This window comes from Rutidosis leptorrhynchoides, chromosome 4 (genome assembly GCF_046630445.1).
Source record: "Rutidosis leptorrhynchoides isolate AG116_Rl617_1_P2 chromosome 4, CSIRO_AGI_Rlap_v1, whole genome shotgun sequence".
Lineage (NCBI taxonomy): Eukaryota > Viridiplantae > Streptophyta > Magnoliopsida > Asterales > Asteraceae > Rutidosis > Rutidosis leptorrhynchoides.
The window spans coordinates 446,672,577-446,683,617 of NC_092336.1; the positions used below are offsets into that span (position 1 = coordinate 446,672,577).

At 31.8% G+C, this 11,041-nt stretch overlaps 1 non-coding gene across 1 annotated transcript; it reads right to left on the minus strand.

The window, feature by feature from the left end:
* Positions 1–625: 625 nt before the first annotated feature.
* Positions 626–732, minus strand: LOC139846023 (small nucleolar RNA R71). Its single transcript, XR_011758770.1, has one exon. It is a non-coding gene; the product is annotated as a small nucleolar RNA R71 (small nucleolar RNA).
* Between the last annotated feature and the right edge of the window lie 10,309 nt (positions 733–11,041).

Sequence of the window (11,041 nt, forward strand, 5' to 3'; positions counted from 1 at the left end):
CGCCGTTGATTTTTCTTTAGTATCGTCATCTAGTCGACCAAGTACTCCAATTCAAATTTCTGATAATCCATTTTTTGAACCCAACCTCACAATTGAGAATCCGGAGGATATTCGGGGACAATTCAGAGATCCTGAACCACTAATCATTCCTCCTGAACCACAAATTACTCATCCAGAGATTGTCAAGGAAGAAACCATTAAATCAGAATCTTCTAGTGATTCAGATTCAACAAATTCAATTATGGAAGTAACGGAACCTCTAAGTATGGAAGATCGAATGAGAGCCACACGTACGGGCCAAGGACACGCCATTATTAAGCCAGACATTAATGCGCCAGATTATGAAATCAAAGGACAAATTCTACACATGGTAACTAATCAATGCCAATATAGTGGTACGCCAAAAGAAGATCCAAATGAACATCTTCGTACCTTTAATAGGATCTGTACTCTATTCAAAATCAGAGAAGTAGAGGATGAATAAATCTATCTCATGTTATTTCCCTGGACTTTAAAGGGAGAAGCCAAAGATTGATTAGAATCGTTACCCGAAGGAGCAATTGACACATGGGATGTTTTAGTTGAAAAATTTCTTAAACAATTCTTTCCGGCATCTAAAGCTGTGAGACTTCAAGGAGAAATTGTTACGTACACACAAAAGCCAAATGAAACATTATATGAGGCATGGACAAGATTTGGAAAGTTGTTGAGAGGATGTCCTCATCACGGTTTAGACACTTATCAAATAGTACAAATATTCTACCAAGGTATCAACATTGCTACACGAAAAGACATCGACATAGCAGCTGGTGATTCCATTATGAAGAAAACTGCAACTGAAGCTTACAAAATCATTGATAACACTGCTTCCCACTCACATGAGTGGCACCAAGAAAAAGACATTGTTAGATCATCTAAAGCGGCTAGAGCCGATTCTAGCCATGACTTTGATTCCGTTTCCGCAAAAATAGATGCTTTCGAAAGACGAATGGAAAAGATGAATAAAGATATTCACGCAATATGAATCAGTTGTGAGCAATGCGGTAGACCACACTTAACGAAAGATTGTCACATCGAGTAAACGATGGAACAACGTGAGAATGTTTCCTACATGAACCAAAGGCCGGGAAATAACTATCAAAATAATTATCAACCGCCAAGGCCAAACTTCAATCGAAATCAAAACATTCTTTACAATCCAAATGGGCCAAACAATTACTCATATAACCAACAAGATCCGAATAACCAACCAACTCAAAACAACACTTTCAATCAACAAAGACCTAGCTTGTATAAACCACCACAACAAACCGAAGAGAAAAAGCCAAATCTAGAAGAAATGATGGCAAAGATAATGGAATCTCAAACACAATTTATTACATCTCAAACCCAAACAAATGAGAGGTTTGATCAGTCATCAAGAACTCAACAAGCTTCCATTTTGAATCTAGAAAAACACGTAGGTACTCTTGCTAGCATGATGAGTGAGAGGAACAAGGAAAGCTACCGAGTAATACTGAAGTAAATCCTCGGAATGAGAATGTTAATATGGTATCAACGAATTCTGAAAAACCAGCACAAGAAGATGGGAAGGTTTTAGATGTGAGTAACAATGAAGAAGTTACAGCACCACCACCACCACCCGAGTATGTAAAGCCAGTGGTGGCACCATACAGACCACCCATCCCGTTTCCAAGAAAATGAGTTGAGTATGAGCAAGTAATATATAATAAAGTTTGTGATACCTCTGGAAAGAAGAAGAAGAATAAGAAAGTGCAAGAAACAAAAACCGTAAAAGTAAACCCGGTAAAGACAGTTCCACCAAAATCTCCACCCAGGTTGGGTGATCCGGGTGAATTTATTGTTCCTTGTCTACTTAGTGATTGGGTAATGTATGATGCACTAGCAGATTTAGGTGCAAGTGTGAGTGTTATGCCTCTTTCATTATATAAGACATTAGGAGTAGGTGAGTTAAGTCCAACGGAGATGAGTGTTCGACTCTTTGATCAAACCATTAGGCACCCAGTTGGAATTGCTGACAACCTACCCGTTCAAGTGGGTAATTTAACCTTTCTAGTTGAATTCATTGTCATTGACATAGAAGAGGACCCAAACATTCCTCTAATTTTAGGTCGACTATTCTTAGCGTCCACCGGGGCGTTATTTGATGTAAGAGAGGGTAGAATGACACTTAGTAATGATGAAAAATCGATCACCTTTGTGAGTCGAAAGTCTAAATCTCCACCAACCAAAACCGTTGAACCAACAAAAACGATTGGTAAAAACTATATTGATTTACCAACTCCAACGGTAGTGGTTAACAATAATAAAACGCCTAAGTGTGGGGAAGATGAAGCAACACCTAATGATGACCTGATAACAAAGACCCCGTTGGTGATACGAAATTAAATGATCCCGTTATTAATAGTTCAATGAAGAAACTTATTAAACGGATTCGCGATGCTAGAATTAAGGGGAACTTTAAGTTATGTAACCGGTTAGTATCTAATCTATCGCCTAAAGAAAAGGCGAAACTAGTTGAATTTGTGAATATTACACAAGAATCCGACCAATGGCTTAAAGCAAAAGTCACAGATATGCAAGTTGATTATGGTCCAAGAGAAATTGACAATGAAGTTAATCACAAATTCGACACCACAGCTACCTAAGTGTGGGGAGATTCAAATGTTCTAAAAAGAAAACGTTGTCTAGAGTTAGTTGTTCTGTTCTCGTGTAGTTTCGATAATGGAATCCGATTGGTCTTTCCCTAGCAGACCCTAAAGAACTAGTTTTCTCCCTCCATTTTGAATTTTTGTTTTATAGGTTTTGTATGAAATTAATATGCATTTTTAAATTTAAGTTTTGTGTGAATTTAAAAACAAAATTTACTTTATTTCATTAAGTTTAAAAAATGATTTCTAAAATTCATCGTAAGTTGAAGACTAGGTCATGGAACCAAAATTGCTTTACCCGAGGGCGGGGCGAAAAATTTTGTTATCATTATTTTTAATTTTATTGATCTAAATTATATCAAAAAAATTAAAAAACCCAAAAAAAAAAATCTTTACTTTTAAAACAATCGCTTTAAAAACGACAAATTTTAAATTTTGTCGAGGGACGGACTAGGTAAACATACCGAAACTACCAAAAGTAAAAGGAAACAAAATTTTAAAAAATTATTCATTTAAATTGTTTTAATAAATAAAGGTTTTATAGAATATATATATATATATATATATATATATATATATATATATATATATATATATATATATATATATATATGTTTGTAGTTTATCTTATGTACAAAACAGGGTAAAACATCGTATTTTCAAAGACTGGCATTAAAGTTCAGCAAAAGTTACTTATTTTGACGACAAGACGTAAAATATCAAATGTGATATAAAATAATATGTTTGCAAACTCGGTATTTTTAATCACTTTTCTACACTAATCACACTCATGAATTTATAATTATAGTCTGATTTCATGCAAATGAGGGCATTGCATGATCTGAAGTGTAGGGAAGGGTTATAAATTCTCTCAGGTTTACACTTAGTTTAATTGCCAAATTTTGTGAAAATTTTAAAAAAAATTCAACTAAATGAATTTAAAATCATGTTTATACATATTTATGAACGATAAAACTAGGTGTTAATACCGAAATTATTGTTACCTCAGAGAGAACATAAATGGAGAAACAACCCAAAACGCTTGAATTCATTTAAAATGGAATAGAAGAGAATAAAAAGGCAAAGAAAAAAATAAATAAAAGCCAAGTGTGGGGAGAATGTACCAAGTTATTCAATTAAAAACTATCTATCACATGTTTCTGTAAAGTTATTGAAGGTGCTTTTGTTTTGGCCTAAATTAACTATTTTACCCGGTTTATTGTAATAAAGATGAAAGAAAGATGAATCTACACGATGAATCAATTCCATCATTAAAAGAAAGTAAAGTCTTCCGAAAAAGACACGCGCTTCTTGATTTAGGTCAGAAAGTTGTCGTCCAGACCAGCTGTAGGTTGACGAAAAATCTAGAAAAGTCATCTCTAAAATCAGCAGGAAATCCACGGACCTCAACATCAAACAGGGTCGCCAAGTGGTCAGACTTATCCTAACCATGAGAGGATCTGTCTCGTAAAATGGGGAGGGCGCCGTGAAAATTAGCTTGATAAGACTAATGAATCAGACCCTCAGAAAGGATAATCTCCTTAAAGATTAAAAATCAGCTTTTAAGCCTAATATTACTCGATCCTTGAGATTGACCTTAAAGATTGAGAATTACACACTCATGGAATTCAATGATATCTAAAGTCGAGCTTGAACGAGAAAATATTTTGATCAAATTAAAACCGATTTGTTTTCTGAAAACCTATTTTCAGTGCGTCCATTACCATTGAACGTAAAATCCTAGGAATTCACTTAGAATTCATTAGGTCACCTGAACTAAATCGGGTGTCAACCGTAAGAACAGTGGTTGCATAGCATGGTCGAAGACAGGACCTTGTGCCAGACCGAAAAACTATAGGGTGATCTTTACTATTGCTCCTACAAAGGATAGTAATTGCATCCGACACGTTATAGACCATAATCAAAAGCATGTCACGAGACATTGCCTTAACAGTTGCTTGTTCAACGCTTTCCTTTACAACTGGACGGTAGTTTACCGAAAGGTAATATACGGAGCAAGTATACTGGACGTGTGCTTTCCTAATACAAGGTTAGCAAGTGGGTGACACAAAACCGCAAGTTTTGAGCTAAAATTTTAAAATCAGAAACCCACAAAACCCACAAAAATAATTTACAAACACCGGTGAAGGGTTATTCCGGAAAACTTATCTAGGGTAAAAGCTAGAATAAATTTTCAAAAGATCAAATGTTTTCATAAAGATCCAATTTCCTCAAAGGATCTAAATTTTCATAGTCATGTGGGACTGTAAACCACATCGTTACTATCATTGTTCATACCGCCGTATCAAAATCACTGATGTATAAAGTGTGAAAATAAAAAAGTGATTCGAGTGAAGTGTGATTTAATTTCAAATTCTGTATTACTTGAGGACAAGCAACGTTCAAGTGTGGGGATATTTGATAATACTAAAAAGGAACATATATTTAGTATCAATATCCTTCAAATATGTAAATCTTTTAGTTGCAATTGTTCTATTTTTATGTAATATTCGTTTAAATAAATAAGTGTGAAGACAAAAGAAGAAAACGACGATTTAAAGACGCAAATAACCAAAAAGCTCAAATGTACAAGATATAATTCAAGTGGTTCAATTTATTGATGAGAAACGTCTCAAAATTACAAGAGTACGAGCCGCGAAACGCAAAGTACAAGATATTAAATAGTACACAAGGACGTTCGAAAATTTGGAACCGGGACCAGAGTCAACTCTCAACGCGCGATGCAACGGAGCTAAAATTACAAGTCAACTATGCACATTAATATAATATAATATATAAATAATTCTTAAAATTATATATATATATATTATATTATATAATAAAACGTCGACAAACTAGCAAACAAAAAAATATGTGAGCTGGATCTGACGGCCATGCGATCGCATGGGAAATAGGCATAAAACTCATGCGAGTGCATGAGCCCATGCGAGTGCGTGAGATTTGCACTAAAATCTCATGCGACCGCATGAGTTACTGTAGCAGGCCACATTCTTTAAATACAACGAATTCTAGACGAATTTTTTACACAAATATCAATCTTTTTCTTTCTCTTTACATGTAAAATATATATTTATAATTTTAATTTTAATTTTAATTTAAGTTAATAATAATAAGGTTATTGTAAGAATGTTTTACGGGTTTTAAGTCGAAATTCTGTCCGTACAACGCTACGTGATTAATCACCAATGTAAGCTATGTTCTTCCTTTTTAAATTAATGTCTCGTAACTAATTATTATTATGCTTATTTGAGCCAAAGTAATCGTGATGTTAGACTAAATATTAAGACGGGGTTATTAGATTTTGTACCATAATTAAGGTTTGGACAAAAGACCGACACTTGTGGACATTCGACTATGACTATTAACAGATAGGGGGCATTATCTAATTGAGCTACAACTCATTGGAACCTGTCAAACCTATCTTCAAATTAGTTAATCTAATAATTATTAAAATGATTATGTATGTCCTATTTAGTAACGTTTATACGACATCTTTTACGATCATTTAATTAATTATTCGGGTTGGGTAATTGATTATTCATTCTGATCAAGTGGGTAAATTAATATTCGCATCTCATTAAAACATGAGTGGATTACATACAAGGATAATTGGTGTAATTGTTAACAAAGTATTAAAACCTTGGATTACGTGCAGTCGATAACCTGGTGTAATTATTAACAAAGTATTAAAACCTTGTTACAGTTCGAATCCATAATTAGTTGAAATATTTGACTTTGGGAATAAGGTTAATTTGAGGAGCATTTTATAATTATGACCGATGGACTATTATGGACAAAAACCAAATAGGTATCAAATAATCCAGGACAAAGGACAATTAACCCGGGTAATAAATTACAATCAACACGTCGAACATCATGATTACGGAAGTTTAAATAAGCATAATAGTTTTATTTCATATTTCATCTAACCTTTATTTACTGTCATTCTAATTACTGCAATTTACTTTATCGCAATTAAAATTCTGTCATTTATATTATCGTCATTTATCTTTATGCTTAAAATATAAAATCGACAAACCGGTCATTAAACGGTAAAAATCCCCTTTTATAATAATAATACTATATATAATTATATATATTTTGTATAAATATAGTTTTAAAAATATAGCGTTAAACTTGGCTAGTTCCCTGTGGACGAACCGGACTTACTAAAAACTATACTACTCTAAGATTAGGTACACTGCCTATAAGTGTTGTAGCATGGTTTAGGTATATCCACTCTATAAATAAATAAATAACTTGTGTAAAATTGTATCGTATTTAATAGTATTTCGTAGTAAATATATAACTATTTCGTATACACCGCTGCACACATCACTATATATATATATATATATATATATATATATATATATATATATATATATATATATATATATATATATATATATATATATCAGTATATGTATCTGCATTCATATATATAGTATATGTATATATATGTTTTTATGTATATCTGATTTTTTTTTATATATCCATTTATATATATTTGTTTATAGATATATATAATTTAAATCTAATTAATATTAATAATTATCAATGTATTAATGATAATAATATTATTTACATTTATATTAATACTACTTTTAATAATAATAAATGATAAAAATAAGGTAATAATAATATTATCATTATTAAATATAATAGATTATATATTTCAAATAAAAAAGCAATTAATAATTTTTAATAACACTGATATAATAATAATAATACCAGTTATATTAATACTAATATTATTAATAATAACCATAATATTAATAATAATACTGTATCAATTTATATATATCAAATTCGTATTTATAGATTATATATTTAAATAACACTAGTCTTGATATTAATGTTGAAAGTAATAACAATATTATTATAACAATTATATTTTTACTTATAATTACATTTAATAACTATTACAATGTAATATTTCTTAAATACAATCATACATATATAGATATTAATATTATATATATTTATATATGTATTTACTTCTATATTTATATATATCTACATAATTATTTACACAATTGTTCGTGAATCATCGGGAGTAGTCAAGGTTAACTGAACATATAAAATAGTTCAAAAATTTTAAGACTTGACGTTACAGACTTTGCTTATCATGTCTAAACCATATAAAGATCAAGTTTAAATTTGGTCGAAAATTTTCGGGTCGTCACAGTTTGAGTGGAAGAGGATGAGGTGGAATTGACGGCTCACTGAAAGTGAAGTCAGCCAGCTTTTCTGAAGTTCGGGGACTGGAATTGACAGCTCACTTTCAGTGGCAATTTCTGATACACACATTTACTGACACTTTCAGGAGCATTTTCTGACGCACAAAATTCAGGATCTTACATTATGTTCTCAAGTTTGACTTGAACAAACTGAGTGAGCTTATGAATCGAATGAGTATGATAGTTGATCATATATATAGACAAGGTTGTAAAATTTGCCATTCGGGGATTAATCGATCGGGACTTTGGAAGGATTAATCGGTAATTTGGAGATTAATCGGAGATTAATCGTATTGTACTGTATACATTTAAATGTCAAATTTTAAAAATTTTATATGTAACTATAGAAAAAAATCATAAATATAAAGATAATTTTTAACATAATTGTCTAAAATTGTCTATTTTGCTTCAAAACTATAACATTCTAGTTTAAATTCATGTTAAAATGTTAACCATTTTTTACTTTGAGTGACTTTGATAACCAAATTCGATGTTGATCCATCAATTAACGTTCACCGTTTAATTAAATGGATTTTTGAAAATCGGAACGGATTTCTCCTAAAAATGATTAATCGAGGATTAATCGGCGAGTAATCAGGTTTTTTACAACACAGTATATAGACATATATATGTATATTTTAAGTGAAAAAGGCAATTTAAATACAAGTACAATGAGAACCGCAGAAGCAACTAGGCGACTGCGTATTTACGCTATGGCATTGCGGATGACCGCATAAATTAAGATTGCGAAGATGTCCCGCATAAACATCGCAGATCTGCTAACTCTGCGCGAACATTAATTCCGCGGATATCCCAAACCTATAAATAGGGAGTTTGGCCTGTCATTTTGGTTGGTTTATTTTTGCAATTGCTCTGGTCTTTGTGATTCACTTGTGACTACGCCCAAGTATCAATCATAATTGAGCCAAGGTAATGCCATCAAGACCGGATATGGTGATTGATAACTTGAATCCAAGTGAAAGATGGTCATAAGGTCCCACAAACATTATCAACACCACCATCCACCCTTCATTGCCCTCAATTCCTAAATTAGATCGTTGCATCTAATTTAGGATTGATCAATTGGCGCCATCCATGGGACATGAATTAAAATTGAATTCAATAAATCTATTTCGTGTAATGGCATGATTTAATTGTGATTTCAATTGTAATCATGTTCTTGTTAAATCATTTGTAGGTTTTTACATCCAATCGAATGCGTTAATCTAAAATGACAATGCACAACAAAAAGAAGAGCAATAGCACAGCCGATGTCTGTGATTTTAGAATTTCGACCGCATTTGACTTTTAAACAAGTCCTGAGATTAGCAAGCAAATGAAGGATTTGCTCGCTAAATCATCAGGAAACATTATCGCTAATGAAGGAACACAGCAAAGTGTTGTAATTGAAAAAGCAATTGCAGCTAAATGCAATACTCAACAGACTGCAATAATCGCGAGGAGAATGAAATGTCCCGTTCATATTGATTATAAACGTTCCATATTAATTGATTTCGTCGCGAGGTTTTGTCCTCTATATGAGACATTTTTCAAAGACTGCATTCGTTTTTAAAACAACCATAACCTTTATTTTATCGATAAAGGTTTTAAAAAAAATATTACGTAGATTATCAAATAATGATAATCTAAAATATACCGTTTACACACGAACATTACATAATGGTTTACAATAAAAATATATTACATCGAAATAAGTTTCTTGAATGCAGTTTTTACACAATATCATATAATCATGGACTCCAAATCTTGTCCTTATTTTAGTATGCAACAGCGGAAGCTCTTAATAATCACCTGAGAATAAACATGCTTAAAACGTCAACAAAATATGTTGGTGAGTTATAGGTTTAACCTATATATTATCAAATTAATATAATAGACCACAAGATTTGATTTATTCAATAATCTTACACTCGCAAGTGTATAAAAATCATTCTATGATGAACACCTGCTAACCGACATTAACATAATGCATATAGAATATTCCCCACACCCTCGCAAGTATGTCATAAATTGGCAATCGCAATCACCATATAAAATGAAGTATTAAAGCATTCCAAATTCCAGAATGGGGTTTGTTAGGCCCATAGATCTATCTTTAGGATTCACGTCAATTAGGGGTCATTTCCCTAATTCTTAGGCTACCAGACTTGAAGGGGCAATATTCGGTTTAATAATCCAACCATAGAATGTAGTTTCGTATACTTGTGTGTATTTTGTAAAACATTTATAAAGCTGCATGTATTCTCATCCCAAAAATATTAGATTTTAAAAGTGGGACTATAACTCACTTTCACAGATTTTTCCTTCGTTGGAAATAAGACTTGGCCACTGGTCGATTCACGAACATATAACAAATATGTACATATATATCAAAGTATGATTTAAATATATTCACAACATTTTTTATTACGTTCTTATGATTTAAGTTTGTTAAGTTAGCAGTCCTCGTTAGTAACCTACAACTAGTTGTCCACAGTTAGATGTACTGAAATAAATCAATATATATTATCTCGAATCAATCCACGACCCAGTGTATACAAGTCTCAGGCTAGATCACAACTTAAAGTATATATATTATTTTGGAATCAACCTCAACCCTGTATAGCTAACTCAAATATTACTGCATATAGAGTGTCTATGGTTGTTCCGAAATATATATATAGATGGGTCGATATGATATGTTAAAACATTGTATACGTGTCTATGGTATCCCAAGATTACATAATATGTATAATACAATATAAATTAGTTAGGATATGTTTAGTCTAGATTTGTTACAAAATTTTCGTAGCTAAAACTAGCAAATTTATCCAATTTTGTTTTACCCGTCATTTCTTCGTTTCAAATCCGTTTTGAGTGATTCAAGTTGCTATGGTTTCATAATGAACTGAAATTTATGAAACTAAACAGAAAAAGTATAAGTTTATAGTCGAAAATACATGTCACAAGTCATTTTTTAAAGAGGTAGTCATTTCCGTCGAAAGAACGACATCTTGATGACCATTTTGAAAAACATACTTCCACTTTGAGTTTAACCATGAGTTTTGGATATAGTTTCATGTTCATAAGAAAAATCATTTTCCC